Source organism: Dama dama, chromosome 5 (genome assembly GCF_033118175.1).
Source record: "Dama dama isolate Ldn47 chromosome 5, ASM3311817v1, whole genome shotgun sequence".
Lineage (NCBI taxonomy): Eukaryota > Metazoa > Chordata > Mammalia > Artiodactyla > Cervidae > Dama > Dama dama.
Genome location: NC_083685.1, coordinates 86,314,852 through 86,336,443, shown reverse-complemented (window position 1 = coordinate 86,336,443; position 21,592 = coordinate 86,314,852). Strand labels below are relative to the sequence as shown.

The 21,592-nt window shown below is 47.1% G+C and overlaps 1 protein-coding gene and 1 pseudogene across 1 annotated transcript in view; both read right to left on the bottom strand.

Annotated features, from left to right (window-relative positions):
* ASIC2 (acid sensing ion channel subunit 2) overlaps positions 1 to 21,592 on the bottom strand; it is a 1,201,082-nt gene that overhangs the window by 1,147,858 nt on the left and 31,632 nt on the right. The gene's annotated exons all lie outside the window — the stretch shown is intronic.
* Positions 293 to 374, bottom strand: LOC133058013 (U4 spliceosomal RNA; annotated as a pseudogene).

Sequence of the window (21,592 nt, the reverse complement as noted above, 5' to 3'; positions counted from 1 at the left end):
GAATCAGCCATAGGTATACCTACGTTCCCTCCCTCTTGAACATCCCACCCCTCTCAGTTGTCACAGAGCTCTGGTTTGAGAGGAATTGGTGTTTACCTAGTTTACCGTGTTGATAGACTAGCTTGCATCTGTTAACCCCAAACTCTGCCTGTATCTCTCCCCGAGTCACCATCCCCTGGGCAACCACCAGTCTGCTAAGTCTGTGAGCTGGTTTCCATTTCATAGATAAGTTCATTGGTGTCATATTTGGATTCCACATATCAGTGATATCATATGGTATTTGTCTTTCTCTTTCTGTTGGAAAAGTTTTCAATTAGCAATGATCCTGCCTCAGATAAACCCCACTTGCTATGATACTGCCACTCCGCAAAACTTGCCTCTCTCTTTCTGACTTACTCCACTTAGTTTGACAATCTCTAGTTCTATCCATGTTGCGGCAAATGGCACTTTTCATTCTTTTTTATGACTGAATAGTATTCCACTGTATATATGTACCACATCTGCTTTATCCATTCATTCATCAATGGAAATTTATGTTGTTTCCATGGCTTGGTTCAGAGCTGATTTTCAGTCCTACTTGTTACCCTTTCAGAACCATAAGCATCAACAAAACAAAACTGGGTGCCAAAAATAGTAAAACCAACCGCTTGTGAAGCAGTACTTTCCTACATGCTAGCGGTGGCATAAGTTGTTCTAACCCTGTTGAAAAGGAATTTTCCAGAAGGTACCAAAACTCACAAAAGCATATGTACTCTGACATTCTACCCATGGGGTTTTCCAAGGAGAAAAGTGGGGCTAAAACCAATTACCTTATCTGTCATGGGCTAGGCATGCTTATAGTCACTGTGCTACTATTTCTGCACATCAATCTTTTGACACATACCCTTACTCCCATCTTATAGAAGAGGAAGCTAGTAAAGGGCTAATGACTTATCTAAAGCTGCAGCATTATTATGAGGAAGAAACTGCATTCAAACTCTATCTGCCTGAGTCCAATCCCCTGTTTATTCCTCGGTAAAATATTGCCTTGTGAGGAGGTCTATGCATGAACATCTTCACTGCAGCATTACTCATACTAGCAAAATGTGAGAAAAGAAAAAGTGGCTCATAACAGGAAAATGTTGGGTAAATTATGGGAAATTAACCCCATGGATTATTTTGCCTTTTTATAAATAATAATTTTAAAGGTTATTTAGCAGTGTCAGGAAAAGCATACCATACAACATTAAGACAAGAGAATAGAACACAAAAGTATTCCTAAGTAATCATTATAACTATATTAAAATGCATATCCATATGGAAAAATTGCTCCTGGGAACTTGGAAAATAAATGACTTTTTAAAGATATTAGTAACTAAATATAATTTCTCAAAATACCCATTATTGTTATGAAGTTGTATTTCAAGACAGACACTTGTTTGGGTGGGAAGAATAAATATATTCAGGATGGAAAGGACCAGAATTTGAATACTAGCAATTCCATACTCTAAATTTGTGAAACTGAGCAACTTATGTATAATCCCTGAGCCTCAGTCTTTTCCAACGGTAATCAGTGATAATAAGTTTAACTTCACAAGGTCAGAGTGCAAATTAAATAAGTTAAAACACACACAAACACTGAGCCTGATGCAATAAATCCATTAACAAAAATACCATCCACAATAAATTCATTAGCCAAAAATAAATTAAAATGATGGTCCTTCTTAAGTGTCCACCCCCTCCAAACTTGCCTGTAAGTTTTCTGAGGCAAGATACCCCTGAACAGAAAGTGATCTTTCAGCCCACACACATATACATGCTCACAAGGCAGTCAAGGGAGGGGAATAAACAGAGGAATTCACCCCTGGCCAGTGTCATTCTCCGCTCAAACCAGCCACAGATCTGATGCTTCACCAGTGCCGAATGCATTATATATTAATCCCTGGGCTCTGCAGCGAAGTCCACATGTGAAACTAACCCTGCCCTGCTCCTCTGGGCATTTACCAGATAAGACCTTGTTACAGGCTGGGCAGCGAAGCTCCCTGAAGCTTCTTATAATGAATGTCCTCACTCTATAAGACATCGTAAGCTCTGGTCTGTGGGGCTGTTGGGGAAAATTTTCCCCAGCTCCAATATTGCTAAGAGAACAGGAGACATTCGACAGGACAAGCGAGACCTAGTAATGTTTGTCCACGGTGTTAACAGCAGTGCAATCATGCTCTCTAAACTTGAACTTGCTCTCTGTCCTGTTCCTACTTCCCAAATCAGATGCAGGGTCAAGGGACTGGTGAGTGAGAGGACAGAGCTAAAATAAGCACAGACGGGTTTCTGGCAATCAGTGGCACCCAGACCCGCAGGAGAATCTACACCTGGGCTCTGAAGCACAGGCCCTAAGCTCACAGTGGCAGGTGACCCCTTGGTTAGACTGAACAATCTGCTCCCCCCGCCAAGGAGATACACTCTCTGCTTCCAGCCATGGCCCAGAGAGGGGGGCGAGGGAAAAGAGAGTGGTGGGATCAACAGAGAACAACATCACCAAAAATTTACTATCGATCCCGTAAGAGGAGCCTAAGCTTGCTGATTTGATCCTCACCACCTGCCCGGAAGACATTGCTACCCATCATTTTAAAGAAGAGGAAACCAAGGCTGCAGCCCGGCATTAGTCATCTATGAGCTGGGTGCTTCCTCCAGGCAAGGAGCGAGGACCTCTAAGGAGACACGAAAGACAGAAAGGGGGATTTCCTGTTCGGCTGTGACGCTGGTCTCCTGGGGCTCCTCAGAATGCACTGTTCCCTTGGGCAGATGCTCACAGATCAAGAAGAAATTGGCAATGCCCTTGTCCAAGCCATCTGCTCCTTCTCGTGAGCACCAACTTGAATGAAACAAACCTGGTGCCAGGATTTGGAACAGCGCTTTCAAGGGCTCAGAACCACTCTTGCCTCCCAGCGAAAGGAGGCTCCCTGGGCATCCACCAGTTCAGAGGAGTGTGCGTTCTGTCTGCTCTCGATGCAAGCAAGGATGCCCTGGCGGGGCTGGACGGGCAGGGGGAGGGACTGCTGCCAGGGTGATCCCTTCTTCCCCAGGAGGAGAAAGAGCATGGTATATGGAGTCAGGACACACACACACACACGACTGAAACTGACATTACCACTTGCTTGCTGTGTGTTTCAGGCCTGTGGTCCCCAACCGTTTGGGAATCAGGGTCCAGTTTCATGGAAGACAGTTTTTCCACAGACCGGGGATGGGATTTCGGGATGATTCAAGTGCAATTTGTTTATTATACATATTATTTCTAATCTAACGTGGCTGCTGGTCTGACAGGAGGTACTAAGTCCAGGGCCCGGAGGTTGGGTATCCCTGTTTTAGACCACTCTCCTAAGCTCTTAGATACTCATCTGCAGAAAAGACTTTGGGGAGGGGGGGAAGCTAAAAGTGAATCTGGTGTCAGGTGAAGACTACAACTAGCCCAGTGCCTGACCCATAAGCAATGTTCTTTTCCCCAGAACAATGTTTCTGGGCTGAGGACAGTGAGGGTTAGTGGAGTTAAAAAAAGAAAACAAAAGCCAAACAAACAAAAAACAGGAGATCAAGCGTCCTGAGAGGTGGGTGACAGATTCAGTCTGTTATTCAAAGAGTGATGGTTCAGGCCCAGCCAACACCATCCCCCTCATCTCAGAGCTCATGAGAAAACCACAGGGAATGTCTGAGAGATATGAGCCAAAGGCGCAGGACAGAGGTTAGGGAGAATGACAAGAAAGCCCAACAGCTATCAGAACATTTTGAGTATTTCCGTCCAATTTTGATTTTATAGCCCAGGGCTATGTCTCATGAGCGGGCTTCGCAGATGGCCTAGCAGTAAAGATTCCGCCTGCCAATGCAAGAAATGCAGGAGACCTAGGTTCGATCCCTGGGCCAGGAAGATCCCCTGGAGGGGAAAAGGGCAACCGATTCCAGTATTCTTGCCTGAAGAATTCTATGGACAAAAGAGCCTGATGGGCTGCAGTCCACAGGGTCACAAAGAGTCAGACACAACTGAGCTCACACGTTCACATGTCTCATGAGCAAAGTGCACACCCTATGGTTAAAGCCTTGTAGAAATGGGCGCCTAAAAGATTTCAAGGAATCACTTAAGACAGAGAGACTGCTTCCCCTCACATGCTCATGTCAGCGATCAGTCCCCTTGCGGGTCAGCATATTCATTCAAGCCAAATCCATTCTGCTCTCATTTCAGCTCTTTTCTCCTTTAGTTCTCTCTGGGTGCTAGCTTGAAAGTGAAACGTGAAAGTGTTAGTCACTCAGCCATGTCCAACTCTTTGCTACCCTATGGACTGTAGCCCGCCAGGCTCCTTTGTTCATGGGATTCTTCAGGAAAGAATACTGGAGTGGGTGGCCATTCCCTTTCTCCAGGGGGTCTTCCCAAACCAGGGATCAAACCCAGGTCTTCTGCATTGCAGGCAGATTCTTTATCGTCTGAGTCACCAGGGTCACCCCATTTCACACCCTGGGTATGTGGCTCGTGGACAGCAGTCATGCACTGCACTGGTCAGTGAATCAGTGATTATAGCATACAGTGTCCTGCCTCAGGCACGCTGGATGGCACAGAGATGACTGCATCTCTCTTTACTGTAGGGATTCCCCCAACCTCTAGGATCTAAAGATCTGAGGTGGAGCTGATATAATAATAAGAAAGTGCACAATAAATGGAATGGGCTTGAATCACCCTGAAACCATCCTCTCTGCCACAGTTGGTGAAAAGTTTCTTCCAAAAAATGAATTCCTGGTACCAAAATGGTTGAAGACCACTGCTCTACTGAATTGCGATACACTAGAACTCATCTTTGCCAATCACCCATTTAGCACTGGAATTAATATAGCTCATGATGGGTAACCATCCAACTCCTGCTTGGACTCTTCTTGTGGCTGGAAGCTTTCTGCCATCCCCACTCCCCCCTCCAAAAAAAGCCATTTCATATAACGCTCCAGTGCCGAGTCTAGAGACCTATAAATTCCTAATACATATGTATGTACGAAGGTCATTCATTGATAGCTCAAACTGTTTTTCATTGATTACTCCATTGGTTAGAAATCTTTCCCTCCTTAACTTTTATGCTGTCTCGCTTGGAGCTGCTCTAATATTAATATTGGCAAGTCTCTCCAGGCTGAACATTTCTGCCTCCTTCAAACATTCTTTCTACTGCTTTGTTCTCAGACCTGCCCTACCTGCTAGATCTTGGTTTCTCTCATCTGGACAGTGATCCCTGCAAAATGTGACATCTGTACATACCACATTTCTGATGTTCCCTTGAACCAAAACTCTCTTTATTCAGGGATTTATATGTATATTAATATAGCTCAAGTGGCGCATTTAGGTATATACATGAAAATATGTTCCAGGCACACAGGACAATTTTGCAGGAGACAACTAGAAGAAGGCTGATGGAGTTCATTCCATATGGATTCTGAAGACCAATGCTAGAGACACAAACCCCAGGAAGGCAGGAAATTGTGTGAGGCAGACATGGACACCCTGAGGTCAGCACCTGAGGTCTGCTGTTGGTGCAGCAGAGGGCTGAGGGTACAGATGACTCGGCAAAGTCACAGAGAAAGCTGTTTGACTCGGAGGTCTCTGAGCCTCTCCCTGCCTCCCTCCTGATCTAGCAGATGAGGTGGTAAAGGGACCAACTTTCAATTCAGTTCAGTCACTCAATTGTGTCCGACTCTGCGACCCCATGGACTGCAGCACGCCAGGCTTCCCTGTCCATCACCAACTCCCAGAGCTTGCTCAAACTCATGTCCATTGGGTCGGTGATGCCATCCAACCATCTCATCCTCTGTGGTCACCTTAACCTGGCTTTGAATCCTTATTCTCCCAGGCTGTGTGGTGTCAGACAAATGCCTTTCCCTCTCTGAGCCTCTGTTTCACGATCTGTGTAAAGCGAACAAGGACATCTCCCGGTCCAGGTGGCTATGATGATCAAGGAAAGCAACAGAGTCCCTGACATAGCTCTGGAAGCATATAGGGACACAAAATGGGGCCTGCACTCTCCACCCTGAGGAGTCTCCATCCTCTTTAGAGCAGCCTGCATTGAGCAAAGGCCTTCCATCAGCAACTGACAACCCGGTGCGGGCCTGTGAGGTGGATGATTCCGCCCATGGGGGTGCTTGTCTGCTAAGGTGTTAAAGAAATCGTACGCTACAGTCAGGGGGTGGCTGTGATGCTGGTGGTGGCATTTGATTTTCTTTCTTACCAAGCAGCTTTCATGAAGGCTCTGAAATAGCTGCTGCCCCCTCTCCCTCTCCCTCCACCACCTGCTTTCTCCTTCGAGGTGGGACTTAAAAGATGCCATCCACAAGCTCACAGTGACTGCCAGTGGGTCTCAGCGACAGGGAAGTATTTTCTTTGGCTGCACTGCACAGCATGTGGGATCTTAGTTCCCTAACCAGGGATCAAATCCACACTCCCTGCATTAGAAGTGGAGAGTCTTAACCGCTGGACTGCCAGGGAAGTCCTGACAGGGCAGTATTTTCCATGGGCTGATTTGGTGAGGGCTGCAGACATATGGGCAGAAACCAGGTTTCCTTATTTACTAAGCTAATCTCAAGAGCTGCTATTCCAATACCTTTTGCAAGTGTGTGTGTGAACTGTATGTAATGGGAACCATCAATATGTCAGTTTGGGATTTTTTTATCCATTTATTCAACAGCCCTTTACCTGTCATATTATGGTCTAAGCACTATACTAGAGGCAGAGGAGAGAAAGATAAATAAGATCCTGTATCTGAAGGAAGAGAGAGATGTTAGCAGACATATTCTAGAAGTATCCAGTCTGTGTCAGTCAAGCATATAAGTAAGGGAAGCCAGAGCACCGAGGAGGGAGAAGAGAACACGCCCCTGGAGCAGAGGAACCCAGAGGGCCTCCCTGAGGAAGTGTCACACGGTTGGGACCCTGACAGGTGAGTAGGAGTCCTCCCAGCGCTACAACAGAAGCGAGACATGTGAAACAGAGCAGATCATGGAAGACTGAGAGTCGTGGGCACGCACATCATTTCTGGGGAACGAGCATACCTGAAACTTGGGGCTAGTGGAGTGCCACGGCAGACGGGGAGATGTAAGGAGTTCAGGTCCCGTTTGGGAAGAATCTTAGTCAAGGAACGTGAGCTGAAGAGGAGTGACTGCAAGCATCTCGACAGAAGATGTACAGAGAATAGCTGTGGGGGTGGAGACAAGAAAGGCTGGGCTCCAGACAACGTGTGCCAGAAAGAATTTGCAGGACTGGTGATGGATTGGATGGGGGTGGGGCCCTCCAGAGGAGGGAGAAGTCCTAATAACTCTGAGGCTTCTGGTTTTGGAGATCAGATGGATTGGATAACGTCATCACTAACCACGATGGAGAACTTAGGAGGAGGAGCAGATTCCAGGGTGGGGAGGCAGTTAGATAAACAACAAGGGGCATGCCTTCTATCAGCTTCAAGGACATTGCTCTGCCCTGGCCTTGGAATGAACAAGAGCTCCACAATGCCCTTGAATGACACCCGCTAATGTGATGTCTTAGTCAGGATCTGAGAGAGCCTCCATGAGGCTTCGGGACTCTCCCTCTGGCTGCAGGTTGGGGCTCCCCTGAGTCACGCTGGGTGTCAAGGTGAAGAAGCACAGAATAGTGGTTAAGGGTATATGCTCCAAGATCAGGAAGTCCTGGGTTCAAATCTCCCCCTTATCACTAACAGACTGTGGAATCTTAGGCAGTTTATTTAATCTCTCTTAAGCCTCAATTATTATCTACAAAATGGGTATACTAAGAGCATCCATAATAGAGTAGCAATGGGCTTTCCAAGTGGTGCAGCAATAATGAATCTGCCTGCCCATGCAGGAAACTAGGATTCAATCCCTGGGACAGGAGATCCTGTAGAGTAGGAAACGGCAACCCACTCCAGTATTCTTGCCTGGGAAATCCCATGGCAGAGGAGCCCAGAAGGCTACAGCCCATGGGGTTGCAGAGTCAGACACGACACCAGGCACAATAGTGTAGGGAGGGATTAGATGAGTTCATGAATTCAAGACGTTCAGAATAGTGTCAGGTACATAGTAAGAACTCACAAAGGAACATGGTTAACAGGATACTTTTTTCCTTTAAAAAAATCATTATTATTATTTGGTATGGAGACATCTTCAGCAGACAAGGAGCGGTTTCCTACAGTTTCCTGTGTCTAGGCTTCTTCCAGAAGATCCCATCACGGTTGAGGCAACTCAATCATAAAGCACTGCTGCCCTTTAGACATACAGACCGGGCTCCTGGCCACTCTCAGCAGGATGTGCCTCTGGCCAGGGTCCCGGACATGAGACGGGTGTGTGATGATTGCTCACGGGTTTCTGGCCAGGTCCTCAGTCCTGGAAAGGCTGCCGGTCAGGGTCAGGAAATAGAGCAAGACCATCTGACCTGGAGGCCGAGCCACCTCCTCCTCTAAATGCAAGTGAAGTATGTCCTTACTTCTCTGAATCCTAAGTCTTCTCTGCAGGTCCCTTGCGAGATATTGAGACTGGCTTCAGTCCAGGGAATGGGTGCTTTAAGGTTGTACTGTCCAAGCCCAAAGTTATGCAGCAGCCCAAGGTGACCTTGAACATGGACAGGTATCCATGCTGCCCTGGCCACATCCACTGTGTAGATAGCCAGATGATCTTCTGTGGGACTGTCTTAGGCAGAAAATTATTCTTGCCCATTCCTCAGCCTTCACACCGGAGGAGAGGATCCACAGCAGGAAAGACGTTTCCCTTGGAATCAGAAAAAAGGTCTCCCTATAAACTGTCCCTGTCCACTTTCCTCATCTTGGCCCCCATAGTCAACCCAATAGATTTCCTTTCGGGCTGGTTTTACTAACGAAGCAAGTATGAATCAGGATGTTGTATAAAGGGAGAGGAATAATAAAGCAGACACAGCAGAAGGACCATGGCTTTGGAGTCAAAGGAACATCAGTTTGAGTTCCAGCTCTACCTTTTACTAACTCTGTGAATTTGACACACTATTCAATTCTCCTAAGCCTCTATTTCCTCATCTGAAAGTGGAAATAACAGGATCCTCTTCTACATAATGCTATTATATCAAGTAAGATAAATGAAAATGCTGCTTTGTTCCCCTGCTTTTTTATACCAAAATATATGCAGTTTGACTTTTGTACTTAATTTAAATGCCTTACGTTCCCAGGATAGTGTTTAGATGACCTCCTTCTCATTTCTCCTATGTGCCTGCAAAATCAACCACCCTGATCTCATCACCACTTGCCTAAATATGACCCATACTTCCAAGCCCAGCTCTAGAATCAATTCCTCTTTGAATTCCCCTCTTCCTACACATACACATACACACACACACACACACACACATCTGGAAGACATCACATCTACTCTCTATGAATTCCCACAGCAATTTATCACGTCTCCTGGTGGTCAATACTTTTTATTACTATCTTGCCTTGCAGCTGTTTGTGGACTGTAAGTTCTGGTCCAGCCACAAATCCCATTATGACTGTAAGCTCTTCGAGGATGAGATTTGTGGCAGGTGTATCTTGAAGTCCCCCAGGATACTTGATGTAAGGTGAGCACCAAGAAATAATATCCAGTGAATGGGGCAACTGATGCTCCATGTCTTCACTGCCATGATCCATCATCATTCCGTCTGTCTTTCTTCTCCAAATTCACCTCAGAACAAGAGGCACACTCATTTCTTACAGGTACCCAACTACCTACAAGAATACATGGTATCCGGGCTTTCCTGGTGCTCCAGAGAAGACGAAGGCTAAGACTCTGCACTCCCAGGCAGAGAGCCTGGGTTCAGTCCCGGGTCAGGGAACTAGGTCCCCACATGCTGCAACTAAGACATGTGTGTGTGTGTGTGTATGTGTGTGTGTGTGTGTGTGTGTGTGTGTGTGTGTTGTGTCTGACTCTTTTCAACCCCATGGACTTCTCTGTCCACCAGGCTTCTTGCACCAGGCTTCTCTGTCCATGGAATTTTCTAGGCAAGCCAAAATGAATAAATAAATAAAATATTTTTAAAAGACTGCATGATATCCAACTATAGTATCTATAAGAATATGCAGTACCCAACTTCCACTTGGTGCCTCATGAGAGATAATAACTTGACAACCAAAGCTGAAATCTCTTCAGTCTTCCTACCTCTCCCACCTGCCACCTGCTCCTTCAGCTTATTTTCCAGCACAGTGGGAATCTGACACCATATCGTGTGTGTGTGTGTGTGTGTGTGTGTGTGTGTGTGTGTGTGTGTGTGTGTGTTCATGCATGCACTCATGCACACACGTTTCTCTTAGATGAGATAGAATTAATGCTGGAGTTAAGACTTTGGGGGTGTTAGGGTAGGATGAATATATTTTCATGAGGGAAGGATATTAATTTGGGGGGTTGGAGGTTGAACTGTTAAGAATTGTGTATGTATTCCAGTCAGTAGTCTGGAAGTTCTGAACCCCAATACCTCCACTGTGACTCTATTTGGAAATAGGGTCATTGCAGATGTGTTAGTTAAGACAACGTCATGCTGGAATCGGATGGGATCCTAACCCAACATGACTGGTGTCCCTAAAAGTATAGGATAAATACACAGGGAGGAGACGGCCATGTGGAGGTATGCACCTGTGAGCCAAGGAATGCCAAGGAATTCCGGTAAACCCCAGAAGCTAGGAGAAGCAAGGAAGGGTTCTTCCCTACAGATTACAGAGGAAGTATGACTCTATCCACACTTTGGACTTCTAGCCTCTAGAACCTAGACAATAAATTTCTGTTGCCTTAAACCACCCAGTACAGCGGACTTTGTTAGGGCACCCCCTTGGAAACTAATACTCCCACTGTCCTTCCAGCCACTGGAGAGTGACCTGACCTCCTCTGTCTTTTCAGCCTCCATCCCAGCCAACATGCCCTCCCATCCTTTCTCTCCTATCTGTTTTCTCTAACTTATTCCAATCATCACACCCTTAATTTAGTCTTTCTTCTCTACATACCTGGATTATATTAAAAAAAAAAAAAAAACAACAACAATCTTCAAGTGGGTGTTCCTGTTACAGGTTCCATCAAGCTTAAGTGTCCCTCCAATCCATCATCCACCCTGCTGTCAGAGACATTTTCCAAAGTATCACGCTTTCCCCTGATTAAACCCCTGTAATGGCACCTCTGAGTCTTCATGACATTGACAAATATGTTTAAGCTTCTCTATTTAGCTCAAGACCCTTCAAAATGAGGACTGCAATCATCGTTCTGGAATCACCTCCTATGCCCAAACTCATGCACCCTCTTTGTTCCAAGCCAACTGAAATATTCCAAGATCAAATGACTTGTCTAAATAATAAGGATCTTCACATACCATTGCCTCTGACTTCAACTTTACTCCTTTTCTTTCCTTAACCAACTTTTGCTCCTACTTTGAAATGAGCTGAGATATCACTTCATTCTGGAAGTCCTCTCTGAACCTTCCCCCTGCCACTCTAAATTGGATGCTCCCTCTATACTTTCACGCTGTTCACCTTGACCTAGCACGTTTCTATCCCTAGACTGAGCTCTTTGGATGCAGGAACCATCTGTCTCACCAAAGCCAACATAATCATAGAACAGGAGCCCAACACATAATGATCCTGTTTTATTTTGTTTATTTTACTTACAGACTTTCAACCCTTGTTTTTATTGTGTGGGGCCAGGCCATGTGCTAAGAACTTACATGCATCATTTCCTTCCCTCCTTTCACCAATCCTATCCATTTAGCATCATTATCTTCCCATTGTGATCAAGGAGGCTGACTCAGAGAGACGAAATCACTGCCCACCACACTCAGCTAGAAGGTGACAGAGGAGAGAGCCTAGACCAGGCACCCAGATGCCATCGCACTGGCTGGGATGAATGAAGGGACTAGCCATTGAACACTTGAGAAGTCTCACAATTAAAAGTCATTGCCCACAGTTCATCGGAAAGCAAATGGAAACCTCTCTAGTTCCACTTGCCACTTCAGTATTGACTTGCTTCTTGGCAAAGAGAGAGACAGAGAGCCATCCTCCCAGGGCTGAGGGAGTTACGGTCCCCATCCGTCACACCCAGCTATGGGTGTCTGTGTCAGGGAAGGGACAGACTGAACACAAATGTGATCAACACCAGCAGAGGCAAATGGGGAGCTATTTCATCAACCTCGGCACAGAACATCAAACCGGAGCCAGGTCTGCACCCTGAGCCTTATTTTCAGTGTCTGGGGGTGAAGAGAGTCCTGAGAGTGGAGGCGCCCTCCTCACACACACATACCCACCCCACGTCTTGTTGGAGGCAAAGACGAATTAAAAACACAAGCTGCTCGGGGAGAGATAAATCAATTTTCATCAGAGCGGCGCCCCTGACACCACCCTGACAAATCAATATATTTCTCCATAATGGAGTCACTAAAGCTGCAACCGAGTCACTGCAAAACACAAAGCTGCCTCATAAAGAATATCGCCAAGTAATAGAATATCCAAATCTGAATTTCAATTATCCACCTTCAAGGGCACGCTGATGTCTTCAGGAGGGGAGTCCATCAAAAATTCATGGGGCCTGACTTCACTGCCCCCAGTCAACAGTTCTCTGGGCAGCCAGTGATACCACTGCTCCAAGCTGGCAGAGGTGAGCCTCAGCCAGCCGATAAGAAGAATCTAGAATCCCCCGAAATGTGGCCCTCTCCAAGGGGGATGGGAAGCTCTGAGCAGACAATCCTGCCTGTAAGATAACTGCTGCTGACCCTAAAACTGGAAAGAAGGTTCACAGCCATGTGGGTCGGTTCTAGACTGCCTCAGTGGCTGTGCCACCTAGATGGAGCTTCTGAGCTCAAACCAAACTGGTGCCATGACCCAGAAACCCAATGGAACCCCTTAGACTTTTCAGAAGTGGGAGGGAGCTGACTCATGGGAATGGCAGTCAGCTTCTTGCAAGCACCCTTTGTTCAAGGGAGATGTCCCTAGGCGTCACCTTAGTCATCACCTGCTTCTCACTCAGATCTTTGAGTCATCACGACAGCAACATGAACACAGAGGTTATGTATTGGCTGAGAGCCTGGAGCCAACAGCCATGAGAGTCTAGCTCTGAACCCTGGAACCACCCTGTATAACTGGAATAGTCTCGCACACCTCCTCTTTCCTACCTATGAAATTCAACCATGGAATCTTACCTCCTAGGATTGCTGTTACCTGGCTTTTATTATAGTTTCCTTGGGCCAGGAATCATTCAAAGCTCTACAGAGAAGCTCTTTATTCTATCTAAGTCAGTTGTTATCACAACAACTTGGTGAAGTTGCTGTTATTTTTCTCACCATTTCACAGGTAAGGAAATTGAGGCACAGAGCTTAAGTAAACACAATAATACATGGAAAGTGCTTCATACAATGCCTGAAACCTTGAAGAAGCTCAATGGGTGTTATCACCTGCTGAGACTGTAATATTTAATACACTTTCTAAGCAGTTTAAAAGCTGCTTCATGCACCTAGGCATCATTGATCTGTACAATAGCACTTTTTAAATCCAGATTACTCTGAGAGTCTCACAAGAGGTCTGTTGACCCCTCTGATGCATATCCCCTAGCGATGCTAGAGAAAGCTGGTGATACCATGTCTCTATTTCTATTCTTTCAATGGATTCTCCATGCCTGCTCAATAAAGCTCAAACCTCTTAACGTCATGGTCAGTGATCCCGTTGATCCATCTATGGTTGGCCTGTCCAGACTCAGTTTGCAGTCCTCTCCAAGTGACAATTTAAATTCAAATTACCCCCCAGATCTTTCAGGGACAGGGTGACTACATGTGTCATCTCCTCTGCTGACAATGGCCTTCCTTCCCAGGTCTGGAAAACACCTTCCTTTATAATTAGAGCCATTTCCCTTGCAAAGCCTTCCCTGAATCCTAGAGCAGATTTGCACACTTGTGCTTAGAGTGCCCCTCACCACTGCACACGTGACACACCACTCCATGTGTCTGGCCCCCAATCTGTCTCCCGTATCGGCCACAGTCTGTCTACCGGCTGGCCAGGCCTTGCCATTAGCACAGCCCAGAAGCCCAGCACCAGTCCTAGTACACAGCTGGGGCTCCATGTGTATGTGTGGTTTTGCTTTATATCATTGTTATTTGAATTACAGTAGGATGGGGATGATGAGATGTCATGACCTTGTCCTTGATCAGGAAAACAACAGAAGGTCTTTTTTTTTTTAGCTGCATCCCTCAACGTGTGGGATCCTAGATCACTGACCAGGGATGGAACCCAAGTTCTCTGCATTGGAAGGTAGAGTCTTAACCACTGGACCTCCAGGGAAATCCCACAAATGAAGGTCTGAATGTAGTCCTTGGGGTAACACCGACTCGACAGAACTCTCCCCAGATGGTTTCATCAGTAAAGGAATGTATGACAGGACATCGGGAGGCTCATGGGACCTCCAGGAGCCCAGACGACCAGCCAGAAGTGATGCTCAAAATACAGGGCAGGGCTGCTCCAGTGGGCCACTGCCGCTGCTGCAGACACCTCCGCCCCTCCTCCACATGACTGAATGAGTGAGTCACCGTGATCTGTAGGGACAGTCATCCCCATCTCACCAAGGGGGAAACTGAGGCACGGCAAGATTGTGGGACCGGCTCACAGCCCCACACATAGCCTGCCGTGGAATCACATTCTTATGCCTGATTCCTTCGCTCAGTCACAGGCACCTGGATGTGGGTGGGGGTAACTGGGTGCTGAGGAGCCAGGTGGGAACCCAGACATGTGGACCTTTGATGGCAGAGATCAGGGGGCATGTGACAGAGGCATTGGTACCGCCCCCCCACCCCGAGACAGTTCCCCCTCCTGGGTTCACAGCTGGATAACGTGTCTCAGCACCACCACCCCACCCCACCCCCACTGTGTGCTAGAACGGGGCCCTGGGAGGCAGTTTTCTGCTCAGTGGAGTGTGAAGGCAGAGAAGTGGGTCAGCTCTGACCCGGCACACCCGAGAGCTGGTGTATCTCCTCCGCTGTCTCACGGCAAGACGGGGAGGACCCGGGGGAGGACCGGGGGCCTGGGGCGCAGGTAGAGCCGCTGTATACAGGGAGAGCCCTGGCCCCAAACCATCGCGAGGAAGGTGTTCCACAAAGCACCGATCAGACAGGCAGTGAAGTCCATTTGCGGTCAAAGTCTAAGCCTGGGAACACAGGGATCATCCATTTTGAGCTGTCGGCTACCCCCACAGATGAATACCCAACACTAGGAGGCTGCAGCTGGGCCTGGGCACCCCATATCCTGGGAAATGAACCCCTCAGCAGCCAGAGATGGGAGCCTTCCAAGTTAGTGATCACACTCAGGAGAACAGGGGGTCACCCATGAGGGACAGAAGCTCCGTGTCCCTCCTCCCCTCCCCACAGTCCTTGCTCTATGCAGCTCCTCCATTCGGTTGTATGAGTTCCTATCCTTTATAATAAATTGTTAATAGTATGGAAAGTTCTCCTGAGTCCTATGAACTGTTACAGCACATTATCAAACCTGAACAAAAACGATGTGTGTGTGCGCTCAGTCACTAAGGCGTGTCACAAAGAGTGACACCACAGACTGTAGCCGGCCAGGCTCCTCTGTCCGTGGGATTTCCCAGGCAAGAATACCGGACTGGGTGGCCATTTCCTTCTGCAGGGAATCTTCCTGACCAAGGGATTGAACCTGAGTCTCCTGCGTTGGCAGACAGATTCGTTACCCCTTGAGCCACTTGGGAAGCCTCCAAACAAAATGATGGGCACCTTAATTCAAAGCCCATTGGTCCCACAGGAAGCCAGGACTTGGGGTGGCATCTAACACTGGGGACAGTCTCGTGGGATGGAGCCCTTAAGCTGGAGGCCTGCGCTAGGTCCAGTAGTTAGAGTCAGAACTGAATTGAATGGAACTGAAGGACACCCCATTGGGGTCCCAAGAACTGAAGCACTGGCTGGTGCAAGGCAAAGCCCCACACATTTGGTGTCAGTAGAAATACATCCAAAAGAAAATCAGGGCTTCTCCAACTAGAAATGAGGCCTGACTATCACAGGATCTAGGTCTCTTCATTGCCTCATCTCCCGTCTCCCTGTCCTCCCGATTCTGTCTCCAACCCTCATGTCTGCTTATCTCTGCTTCACTTGATTCTAAACTCTGAAAAGCAAAACAAAACAAAACAAAAACAAAACAATGAGATGACCGCTGGTGCTCCGCCCGACAACTAGAACAGTCTCGCATTTGTTCTGAGCCAACTGAAATGATGGCTCCAGCCAACATGGCTCCCTAGCCAGGGGTTTCAGTTTGGTTGAGGATGTGAGCCCTTTCTCTCTCCAGGCCATTAACCTCACTCCATTCCCAAACCAGTCACATAGCAATCAGTTCTGCTCCACAAATAACTAGGTAGAATCAAGAAATGAGAGATGGGGTGCAGGGACCCTTCTCAGCCTGGACATATTCCTTCCCCTTCTTGGGGATCGGTCAGACACCTCCACTTCCCCTGCTGTTTCTCCAGCTAGACGATGCCAACAGCTCCAAGGAGGAGTCGGATGTCACCTGGTGTCCCTCCACAGGGAGGGACAGCTGGACTCAAAACCAAATGTGGGAACCTGTGCTATTCAAGGGATCATGACAAGGGATGAAGGATGGGGTATGCAGAGTGCAGAGTTGAGGATCTATGGGCTTCATGTGTGTCTTGCACTAAGCCTTCCGAGCTTTGGGCAAAGAATGCCCACCCTCCTTGCAAATCCAAATTCCAGCTGTCTTATTCTTGCTGTGTGACCACAAGGAAGTCACTCAACCTCTCTGAACCTCAGATTTCTTTATCTACAAAAAGGGATTATAATTCGATCCTATCTCATGGGGGTGGCTTAAGAATTAAATGAGGGCAGGCTCTTGGCATGGAGGGCACACCGACAGCGGTGAAGAGATCCTATGACGCGGGTGATGAGCATCACACTCTGAGGCTCGCAGGGTGCCTCACGCTTTGCACACTTTCAGTAAATGCTGGAGAAGGAGAGGACAAAAGGAAAGAGAGAAGGAAGGAAAGAAAGTAGGAAAGAAGGAAATAGGTGGTAAGAGGCTCAGATCATGGTTGTGAAGAATTAATTAACACATCTGATCTGTGTGAGTTTGTGCAGGGGTGGGGGTGACACAGTTGGATGGAGCAATTCCGCTATGCCCGCCTCCGCATACCTATTAAGAAGCCCCACTCGTGAGTTTCCAGTAACCCCTGCCATCGAGTCCAGTACCAGCAGGGGAAGTGGAGGAAGGCAAGGAGACACACAGCTTCTCTCAAACTACTGCTGGCCACCTGCTGTACGCCAACTGCTTTCCCTTGCAAAGCACAGGTATTCAATGCCCTAGGAGAGGAAGGCCCTATTTATGCATCTCAGGACCCCAGGTGGGTCACTTCACCTCTCAGAGCCTCAGTTTTCTCATCAGTAAAATGGGGGCAGGGGTAACAGTCCCTGCCCAACAACCTCACTTGAGCGGGGTCATTTCAGCACTCAAACTGGGTGCTAGCTGAACAAGTAATTAGAAGTATTGCTTCCAGCACTCTGGACCGAGCATTTCTTGGTGCCCTGCAAAAAGCAAGAGTCAGAGTCAGCTTCTATCTTGTTTCGCTGAAAGCTGGGTTGGGGAGCGGGAGGTTAGGTCAGTAGAGAGGGTGGTCTGGGAGTATCTCAGTTCTGGCTGCACAGTGGAACTTCCTAGGGAGCTTTCAAACAAGGTCAGATGCCCTGGCAGCAGCCCAGAAATTCTGACATGGTTTGTGGGGGGCGAGTTAGTTCTTTTTTAATGTTCACAGGTGGTTCCTTAAATTGCAATCTCCTGGGCTCCCCGACAAAGTGAACTGAGTGAACCAAAAGGAGAGGAATCACCAAAAAAAAAAAAAAAAATCAATCTGCTGAGTGATGTGTAATCCCTCCCCCAGAGTCCAAGGGCCTGTGAACTATGAGGATGCGATATTTATGAACCTGGCTTTTAATAGCTTACATTTATTAAACACAGATTACACCGTCAAGCGCTAGGCTAAGCATGTGATAGACTTTATCCCACCAAAGCCTGACAGTAGCCCTATGAGGTGGGGACTGGCATCACCCGTTTACAGAGGAAGGGACTGGCAGCGTCTACTATTCCATTCTGTGGACGGCAGAGCCAGCAGCTGGGCCCAGCTCCGCCTGACTCCCAGGCCAAAGTCCAGGAGAAAGAGTCCGGGACCTGCCCCTGCCTTGCACTCCTGTTTGACTCTGGGCAGGTTCTCTGCCGTCTCTGGGCCCATTTCCTCACGAGCACCATGAGGCCCCCAGGGAGCCAGTTCATCATTCTTGGACCAATAATCCTCTGACCTCATCCTGCTTAAATCCACTGCCCCTTTATTTTTCTTCTTTTTTCAACTTCCTTAACAACAGAATGGGAAAGACTAGAGATCTCTTCAAGAAAATTAGAGATATCAAGGGAAAATTTCAGGCAAAGATGGGCTCGATAAAGGACAGAAATGGTATGGACCTAACAGAAGCAGAAGATATTAAGAAGAGGTGGCAAGAATACACAGAAGAACTGTACAAAAAAGATCTTCACAACCCAGATAATCACAATGGTGTGATCACTCACCTAGAGCCAGACATCCTGGAATGTGAAGTCAAGTGGGCCTTAGAAAGCATCACTACGAACTAAGCTAGTGGAGGTGATGGAATTCCAGTTGAGCTATTTCAAATCCTGAAAGATGATGCTGTGAAAGTGCTGCACTCAATATGCCAGCAAATGTGAAAAACTCAGCAGTGATCACAGGACTGGAAAAGGTCAGTTTTCATTCCAATCCCTAAGAAAGGCAATATCATGAAAGAATGCTCAAACTACCGCACAATTGCACTCATCTCACACGCTAGTAAAGTAATGCTCAAAATTCTCCAAGTCAGGCTTCAGCAATACGTGAACTGTGAACTTCCAGATGTTCAAGCTGGTTTTAGAAAAGGCAGAGGAACCAGAGATCAAATTGCCAATATCTGCTGGATCATCGAAAAAGCAAGAGAGTTCCAGAAAAACATCTATTTCTGCTTTATTGACTATGCCAAAGCCTTCGACTGTGTGGATCACAATAAACTGTGGAAAATTCTGAAAGAGATGGGAATACCAGACCACCTGACCTGCCTCTTGAGAAACCTATATGCAGGTCAGGAAGCAACAGTTAGAACTGGACATGGAACAACAGACTGGTTCCAAAGAGGAAAAGGAGTACATTAAGGCTGTATGTTGTCACCCTGCTTATTTAACTTCTATGCAGAGTACATCATGAGAAACGCTGGGCTGGAAGAAGCACAAGCTGGAATCAAGATTGCTGGGAGAAATATCAATAACCTCAGATATGCAGATGACACTACCCTTATGGCAGAAAAGTGAAGAGGAACTAAAAAGCCTCTTGATGAAAGTGAAAGAGGAGAGTGAAAAAGTTGGCTTAAAGCTTAACATTCAGAAAACTAAGATCATGGTGTCTTGTCCTATCACCTCATGGGAAATAGATGGGGAGACAGTGGAAACAGTGTCAGACTTTATTTTTTGGGCTCCAAAATCACTGCAGATGGTGACTGCAGCCATGAAATTAGAAGACGCTTACTCCTTGGAAGGAAAGTTATGACCAACCTAGACAGCGTATTAAAAAGCAGAGACATTACTTTGCCAACAAAGGTCTGTCTGGTCAAGGCTATGGTTTTTCCATTGGTCATGTGTGGATGTGAGAGTTGGACTGTGAGGAAAGCTGAGTGCTGAAAAATTGATGCTTTTGAACTGTGGTGTTGGAGAAGACTCTCGAGAGTCCCTTGGACTGCAAGGAGATCCAACCAGTCCATCCTAATGGAAATCGGTCCTGGGTGTTCATTGGAAGGACTGATGCTGAAGCTGAAACTCCAGTACTTTGGCCACCTCATGCAAAGAGTTGACTCATTGGAAAAGACCCTGATGCTGGGAGGGATTGGGGGCAGGAGGAGAAGGGGATGACAGAGGATGAGATGGCTGGATGGCATCACCGACTCGATGGGCATGAGCTTGAGTAAACTCCAGGACTTGGTGATGAACAGGGAGGCCTAGTGTGCTGTGATTCATGGGGTCGCAAAGAGTCGGACATGACTGAGCGACTGGACTGAACTGAACTAACATCAAACTGTATTTGAAAGCAGGGTAATTAGCCTGGTGACCTGCTCTTAAGAGTGGTTATTACAAGATTTTGGCCTTTCCATGATTTTAAACAGGAAATCCTCTTCATGATTTTTTTTTCTATAAAATCCAAGAGTTCTGGGAAATTGTTCAACTTTAAAATGCCTCATCTGACATGACTATGTTTGATATACACATGTATAAAAAGGCCAGGACACTGTTCTAACAGGCTGTATCACATGCTATGCCTGGGATGGATAATTCCCAAAAGTTTGCTCTGGGGTATCACATGGTTCTTGGCTGAGAAGGAACATCACTTACTACCCATCCTACTGGAGATTCACGGGACATGTCAGCCACGGTAAAGGTACTGATAAGTCGCGCGGGAAAGACAAGTAGACAGTTTTGTTTCACTCAGATTTTTCTTAAGCTTCGTTGGCCACAGAGCCCTTTTGTTGGAAAACTAAATTCAGTACTTAAAACAGGGCATACTAGTTCCTGCCAGAGCTACACCCATCTTTTTTAGACCCCCCAGATCAATGCTTACTTGAAATCTAGAAAATGGATTATGTGGACCAAGGACGTGACTGAGCACACACACAAGTACAGAATAAAGGCTAATGCCAGCTGTCACCCTTCAGTCACACCATTCCCTGATGCACAGAGGGCTCTAATGATCTGTGTGCATGTATGCTAAGTCAGTTGTGTTCGACTCTTTGCGACCCCATGGACTGTAGCCCATCAGGCTCCTCTGTCCACAGGATTCTCCAGGCAGGAATACTGGAGTATGTTGCCATGCCCTCCTCAAGGGGATCTTCCTGACCTAGGGATTGAACCTGCGTTGCTTATATCTCCTGCATTGGCAGGTAGGTTCTTTACCACTAATGCCACCTGGGAAGCGTTCCAATGATCTGAGAGGGCTGCAATTAACAAGGCAGCTGGCCCGGTGCAGCGGGAAGCTCTGTCATCCACCAGCCAGGTGAACCCAGCTGGGTGACAAGAAAGCCACCGTGGGAACTTGCACCTTGTCATTTTCAGGGTGGCTCTGCATGCTTCAGGCTGTCTGTGGGGTAGGGGATTCATTCATTCACACATTGTAAAATTAGAGACATGAGGAAAGAATGTTCTACCTGAGCCTGTCACATTCTTTCCAAGGTAGGATTAGTTGGGGACAATCAATGCTATCCATGACATCATCCAGAGAGACTCCATTAAACCCTTCCTCTGTGCAGGCTCTGAAGACAATGCAGTAATAAATTAGGTTCACCCACTGCCTCCCAGGGGTTCACAGCCTCTGTGTGTGGAGACAGACATGCAAACACTTCTGATATTGGATAACTATAGTAGGTAGTGGAGGTAAGGGCTCAAAGGAGCCTGGAGAAACCAGAGCCTAGACCTGCCTCTTCCCAAGACAACACACATGTCCTGAGCATCTTCTGTGTCCCAGATGCTGCAAGGAATAGACAAGAAAGACACAG